The sequence below is a fragment of the Stenella coeruleoalba genome, assembly GCF_951394435.1.
Source record: "Stenella coeruleoalba genome assembly, chromosome: 3".
Lineage (NCBI taxonomy): Eukaryota > Metazoa > Chordata > Mammalia > Artiodactyla > Delphinidae > Stenella > Stenella coeruleoalba.
Genome location: NC_137148.1, coordinates 57296813 through 57304193, shown reverse-complemented (window position 1 = coordinate 57304193; position 7381 = coordinate 57296813). Strand labels below are relative to the sequence as shown.

Below are 7381 nucleotides of genomic sequence, written 5' to 3'. Positions count from 1 at the left end.
TGGATTGCTCACCTTTGAACTGTTATACGTAACAGAAATAAAGTCCCCTATTCTTTAAGCCATTGCATCAGTCAGGGTTTATTCGGAAAAGCAAAAGCATGAGGAAATACAATATGATAAGGGATCTGTTACAGAGATTTTAAGCAATTGTGGGAGCTGGAGAAGCAGTTTCTGTTGGGCTGGCTTTGTGACTGCTGCTAGAAATCAAAGTCTGCAGGGCAGATAGTAGGGAAGGAAGGTGAGTGGTGAGTCTGCAGGGTAGAGCAAGGATAAAGTGGAACCAGTCGGCACCAGCTGGCGTTTTGGCTGCTTCTGACCTCGATGGTATGAGCATCTGCAGGAGAAGCTGATGTCCTTCATCATGGACCTAACGCACACATGGCCCAGGAGCTGGAGAAGCTGAAGGCAGATCCAGGAGAAGGTGGAGTAGCTGCAGGCCTGGCTCCCACATCACACCATCAGGGTGACCCAGGAGATCAGCAACAGCAGCTGCTGCTTCTCTTCCGCCCCCCAAATCTCACATGAGAATCTCTCCTGTGACACATTCTAACTGGAAACATACAGGGAGTAAAATTCTGGGAAGTAGAATTCAGCCTAGCTATGTTGACACCTTACAAAGCCACCACAGTCAACCCTTGTCAGCTTACACTATACACGGTTTCTTAAGCCATATTTTATCTCTAAAACCATAATAAAGTCATGCTTCAGCCAGATGGGATGCAACCATCACACATACAACCAAAAACACAGTATCCCTTTCCCCAGAAGAGGATACAAAGTCCGTTTTTTGATTTTGGATGTTGTTAATTTTTCTTCTAGATGATTCACAATCCCTGTTCTTTGAATATTGGTATATAAAGCTAATTACTATATAAAACATTTTAGGTTAGATGATACGGGGATGAGGGGGGGAAGAAAACAAAAATTGTTGGTTAATATATGTATAAACATATAAATATCAAAATGATGAAGCAACATTCAAACTCTCATTTATGCAATGGTCACATGGTCATTGCTGGTATACAGCATTACTCTCTTCTACCACCCATTCCCTTTACCCTAAGCAAGCACTTCAGCTGCTTATGGTTCCTTACCTGGTGGGAGGACTCAGACATTCATTCCTGAAGGGTCTGGGTCATTTGTGATCCTGCCTGAATTGGGTTGTTGTAGTTTTCCATTGACTTTAATCCTAGGAAACGGGAATAGTAAGAGGTGGCCCAGAGGATCTCCCGTACTCCAAATATATTTTTCCTTAGTCCTGTTGTGTAGTAATCCCAATTACCCCATGATTATCAGGGTCATTCCCCAGAGCCAGTACCTGACCCTCTTCTCTGCTCATTGATTCACTGTCATGAAGAGCACAGAGTGTGCAGGTGGCCGTCTCAGCTTCCTGTTTGGTGGAATCATTGCTGTGTCCCTTGGTGGAAGCGTTTTCCACCTTTAGCTCCTTTTGAAGCCAAAATTCTTAAACCAGCAGAGCCCAATTGCAGGGATGGGAATAAAAAATGTTGCTAGTGCATCACTAGGGGTAATAGTGATGAGTCAACCCCATTTCCTCCCCTTGATTCCCACACTCATGAGTCCAGCCTATAGGAGAAAAATCACCATATACTGGACATCAGTTTGAAGCTGTACTGTTTCCTGGAGGACATTGCCCCAGCCCTGCAGGGCATTGTCACCTAGCTGGCACCCAAATGAGTCTTCAAAAGGCTATTCCACTATTACATCAAGTCAGCTGCTTTAAGATGATGGGGAGCATGATAAGACTAGTGAATTTCATGGGCGTGGGCCCATTATTGCAACTTCATTTACCATGAAATGAATTCTTTGGTCAGAAACAACACTGTTTAGAATACCATGACAGTGCATAAGGCATTCTGTAAGTCCACGGATAATAGTTTAGGTAGAAACATGGCAGACAAGGAAGGCAAGAAGTGAAAGCATTCATACCAGTAAGAACAAAGTGCTGCCCCTTTCATTATGGAAATAATCCAATATAATCAACTTGTCAACAAACATCTGGCTAATCTCCCTGGGGAATGTGCCATGTTAGGAATGCAAAGGCTATTGGGAGTTGGGGCACTCAGCAGTGGTTGTAGCCAGATCAGCCTTGGTGACTGGAAGTCCATGTTGCTGAGTCTACACATAACCTTTATCCCTTCATCCCTACCATGGCCACTTTGTTCACGAGCCCATTGTGCAAAGCCAAGAGTAGATAGAGAAGATACTGACTGGTGTCCACAGAAAGGCCTTCCTCTCCATCTGAGGTCACCTTTCTGTAAGCATTCACAAGAGACACAAATATCTCACACTCCGCGCCCATTCAGAAAAGTCTATCCACATACCGTTTCTTCATATTTCCTTGTCACCAGTTTTCAATCATGTTCCTTCTAAGTCCCTGACCATTCAGTCACACCATTAGCCATAGCCCATGAATCATGGTGGTCATACCTCTGTCCATTTCTCCTTCCAGCCATAGCAGGTGGTACACACTGACTTGCTAACCTAGGAAAGCTAACTTTGGCTTCTTCCAAAGGATTCCACCACACTCCTGGGAAACTCTTAGCAAAAAATGGTTTCCAACTTACCTTGGTTCACAAACACTGATCCTTGAATACCACAGCGCTTACATATGCACTCTAACACAGAGTCTTACACATGGTAGGCAGGCGCTCCATCAATATTTGTGCAATGGTTGGATAGCCTTGACCATGCTACTGCTGAGGTTGTTAGAAAGTAGCCAAATGCAGAACAAGTTCATGCATCTGCCCAGCAGCTGAGATTGCATAGCGCATGACCACTTATAGCCAACAAGTCTGTATTGATCAGCTACTATGTACCCAGTTACTATTCCACAGTCATCTTTTTATACCAGTTGTTGAGCTAGGTTAATTTTACGGACATATGACATTAATTACATAAAATTACATTTATTTCTCATTCAGGTTAAGCACATTTGTATATCTGGGCCTGGAGTCATAACTACTGCCTCAGAAGTGTTCAAAGGGGAAAAAAGGAATTTATTGTTTCCTACTTATAATCTTAGATCCCTGAAGTGATACACTCTTCAGCTCTGGGAGGTTAAGGCCCATTTCTGACGTTGGTCTTGTTCAACACTCTCAAACTTTCTTTGGTGTCTGGCACATGATAGAGCTGTATAAATAATCGTTGAGAGAATGAATGAGTTGTTCATCAAGATCATGTCAGAAACTTTCTGAGATGCCCAAGGAACTGAACTCTGGGCCCAGAGGGAGTATAGCGTAGTGAAAAAAAAGCACTGGGCCAGGGCCAGGAGAGCTGAGTTCCGGCTTTACCTTTGCCGCTGCCTGGCTGTGTGACCTTGAGCAAGGCACGTATCCTTTCTGGGCCTTGTTTTTGGTCCAAGGACATTTGAGAGTTTCCGAAAGCGTTTTGCTTAACAACAACAACAAACACTGCACAGTGCTCCAAAAACTGTATGTGGATGCCTTTGGGGACACACATTCTCTGGTTTGCTGCAGTTGCCACCCATTCTTATCCCCTCTGTGCATTTTTACTCCCAGTCTGGCCCCTGGAGCCATCTGAGTTTGTAACTTTTGAACACAATAGACCCCTGCTCTGACAATCTCTGAGTTCATGCCACTGGAGTCTACGTGCCCTAAGGGCAGGATTTTGAGCCTGTTTTGATCACCACTGAATGCCCAACCCTGTCTGGAGCCTGATAGATTTTTTTTTTTTTTGCTGTACGAGGGCCTCTCACTGTTGTGGCCTCTCCCGTTGCGGAGCACAGGCTCCGGACGCGCAGGCTCAGCGGCCATGGCTCACGGGCGCAGCCGCTCTGCGGCATGTGGGATCTTCCCGGACCGGGGCACGAACCCGTGTCCCCTGCATCGGCAGGCGGACTCCCAACCACTGCGCCACCAGGGAAGCCCCTGGCTCTCTTTTAATGTATTCTCTCTAAACTTTCCTCTTTAAAAGAAGGAAAAAAGTCCTCCCCCAATTTACCCCCAGTCCTTCCTCCTTAAACCGGTATCCTCTCATGGCTTACTCTGCTCCTCCCACTTCCCGGAAAGGCTTGTTTCCTTGGGGAAGTTTTTCAGTGGCTGCCTCCTCACAGGATAACCAGAAACAAGTCTGGAACGTCCATCCTTGGAGCCCTCACCACGTTGTCGTCTGGACTGTTTTATGTCTGACTTGTATTGTCTGGGTATCTCAAACTGGAAAACCTCACAGGGACTGTGCTTTTGAGAAAACTGTTTTGAACAGCTGAAATTAGTTGAAAATGCTTGAAAAAGTCATAAATAGCCCAAATTCTTAATCTGGTTTTGGGGGTAAGATTACTAAATGTCAGAGTTTTCATAACGAAACATGGAAAGTAAAAGGGTTCCTAAACATTCTGGTTTTGATACTATTATCAGCGACCCTTGCCGCTGCCTTGTTTTTTGCTGAAGAATCTCCCTCCTCATTGCTCTGAAAAGAGGGTGAGTGCTGTAACTAACAGTTCTACCTCTAACTGATCAGCCTCACCTTGCAGAGGGTTTTGAGGAGCATCATGCTGGATTAGGAAACCATGAAAAATCACAGAAGTTTCAACTAGAATGAAAACAAATGGGTGCACGAGACCACCAAGGCTCTTGGAAAGCAGCACCTATCCATCTGTGTTCAGTGTCAGGTAGTCTTCAAGAAAGTGTCACTCAGAAGCCCTGCGATGATGTTGTTTCTTATTTAGTTTTACTCTTATCAAAGGTACATGTGCACATGTGTAAAGAGGCAAGGAGTTGTTACAAGGCTTGCATGAAAAAGAGAAGCCTCCACTCTCTGCCTCTCCTCATTCCCACTTTCTGAAGGCAAACCTACTCGATTTTTCCAAACAGTTATTTGTTATTCACGTCATGTGATTTATCTCCAAATCACATGATTTTATTGCTACTTCTTGAATTTTCACTTTTAAATATTATCTATGGACTTCCTACAATAGACTATAAGGATTTAACACTCTTTCTCACCCCCTCCTACAGCCCATATTCACATGATCCATCACCCTCCAACTCTATACTCCCAAATATTTCTACATGCTTGTAGTCAGATCAATATATAGGTTGCCATTTTATGACCATTTAAAATGCTATTGTCAGCTGAGCTGTATAGTACACTATGATTGCTCTTCCTTTTCTCCACAACTTACCGTTTTCCCTGGCATCAATAACTGCCTTACTGTTTCTTTTGCTTATTTATCACCAAATAAGCCCCCAACTCCCTTCCAGTTATGGAAATCTCTCAATAAGCTCAAATACATTAGCTATTCCATCAGATGTCACTCCAAAAGCCTTCTAAACCCCTCCAATCTTGATTGTTGTCCCTAAGCTGGTTACGTATCTGCTGTCTCGGGTTTTCCCTTCACCACCATCTTGGGAGTTACCTTGGCCTCTGTCTCATGTTGAATTCCCTGTTTCTTGGACTTTGTGTCTTCCTTTTTCTTGATTTATTCAGTTGTTTTGATGGAACACATCCTCCAGGAGCTTTCTGAGAAAGGGTAAATGGTGGTAAGTGTTTTGAGAATTGCATTTCTGAGAATATCCTTATTCTACCAATCCACTTTGATTAGTGTTGGGGCTGGGTAAGAAATTCTAGGCTGGGAATAATTTTCCCTCAGGAATGGAAGACATTGCTTCTTGGCCTTCATATTTCTAGCATTGCTGTTGAGAAGTCAGACACCATTCCAATTCCTGATACTTTGTACCTAATTTTTAGGATCTTCTCTTTGTCATAAAGTGTTAAAATTTCACAATGATGAGCCTGGTGTGTGGATCTATTTGTATCCACTTTGGCCAGCATGCGGTAGGTCATTAACTCTGTAGATTTTAATAAGTTATTGGATGATCCACACTCCCCCGCAACTGTTCTCTTTGTCTTTTTCCAGAACTCCTACTCATCAGATGATGGATGTCCTGGGCTGGTCCTCTAAATTTCTTACTATTCTTCTCCTATTTTCTGTCTCTTCGTTTTACCCTCAGGGATATTTTTTCAACTTCATTTTCAAAACTTTTGAGAATTTCATTTTTACTTCCCACATTTAATTCCCTGAAGATTTTTATTTTTTATATAATACCTTGTTCTTGTCTCATGTATGTGGTAGTCATTTGTTAAAGGTTTCATCTCAGCTTACCCTTCCCCCTCCCCAGCAGGTGGATTCTTAACCACTGCGCCACCAGGGAAGTCCCCTCACTGCTTCTTAAACAAACTCAACAAATCCTCTGGGTATTAGCCCCAGCATTATCCCCACTTCCAGAGGTAACTCGTACTGCCAGTTCTCAGACCTATGGGGGATTTTATGCCTCTCAGCTTTTCCTACTTTCTAGGGTCTGCTAAGTCATTACCACTCCTCCAAATGCTTTTCAGCTGCTAGAATGTTATTGTTTCTCTTCTCTTTGTTTACCTTTTGTTTTTTCTTTGTTTGATTCCTTAGTTGTTACTTTAGTGGAGTTTCTGGAGGAAGTGGAGGTAGATGCGTATCTAGCCAACTATCTTCAACTGGAAGTCCATTAAGTAATCTGATATATTTATTAAAGAAAAAATAGAAGTCATGTTCTACAGAGAAAGCTTCCCTTGTGTGCCTGACATGCATAGATCTAGGGCTTCCTGTAAGTTGCTAAATGAAATGAAAAATAATACCTTTGCCTGTTCTCTCTAATATCTGATCTGTAGGTTGAATCCTTGATTCACATCACTGCCCTGTTGGCCAGGGGCCCTATGGAAGTCCTGTGCCTTTGGGCCTATACTAACAACGCAAGAGTCTCAGGAAGGATTTCAGCCTCTCCTTTTAGCACTCTGCTCTACCCACCTGTGGCCGATTGCTGGGTAATAATAAGGAAGCTACAAATAGGAGGAGAGACCCCAATTAGGGATGGAAGAGGAGGATCTGAAACTCTAAGAAATGCACCCCTTCCCCTCCCTTGTGGCATAGCCATGGTTTTGCTCCTCCGCTGCCCTTATTGACCTGTCTTTTCCCCTGGTCACCTTCACAACTCCAGGACAGAAGAGAGAACCACATACTTCATTACTCCACTAAGGACTGACCAGTTCATGGGGTCAGAAACTAGAATTCTGCCAGGTCACTATTCTCAGAGGCCAAGTGGATAAATACAGCCCTGCAAGGAGACAGTTTAATCTGCCCCCCATTTGCATTACTTCTTTGGAAGAGGAAAAAGAAAAAGAAGATGTAAAAGTTTTTAAAGATAAGAACTCTCAACAGGGTCAGTTCTTTGTAGGAGAGTTTACATGTGGGGCTTCCAACTATCTACGCGCGTGCACACGCACACGCGCACATGCACACGCGCACACGCACACGCACACACACTCCCCTCAATGCTTTTATATAGGGTAAGTGAGACCTAAATGAATA

At 43.6% G+C, this 7381-nt stretch overlaps 1 long non-coding RNA gene across 1 annotated transcript; it reads right to left on the bottom strand.

Annotated features, from left to right (window-relative positions):
* Nucleotides 1-474: 474 nt before the first annotated feature.
* LOC307184249 lies at nt 475-5592 on the bottom strand. The gene is made up of 3 exons (XR_013827685.1): nt 5399-5592; nt 1095-1189; nt 475-867 (listed from the first exon to the last, which is right to left on the bottom strand). It is a non-coding gene; the product is annotated as an uncharacterized lncRNA (long non-coding RNA).
* Between the last annotated feature and the right edge of the window lie 1789 nt (nt 5593-7381).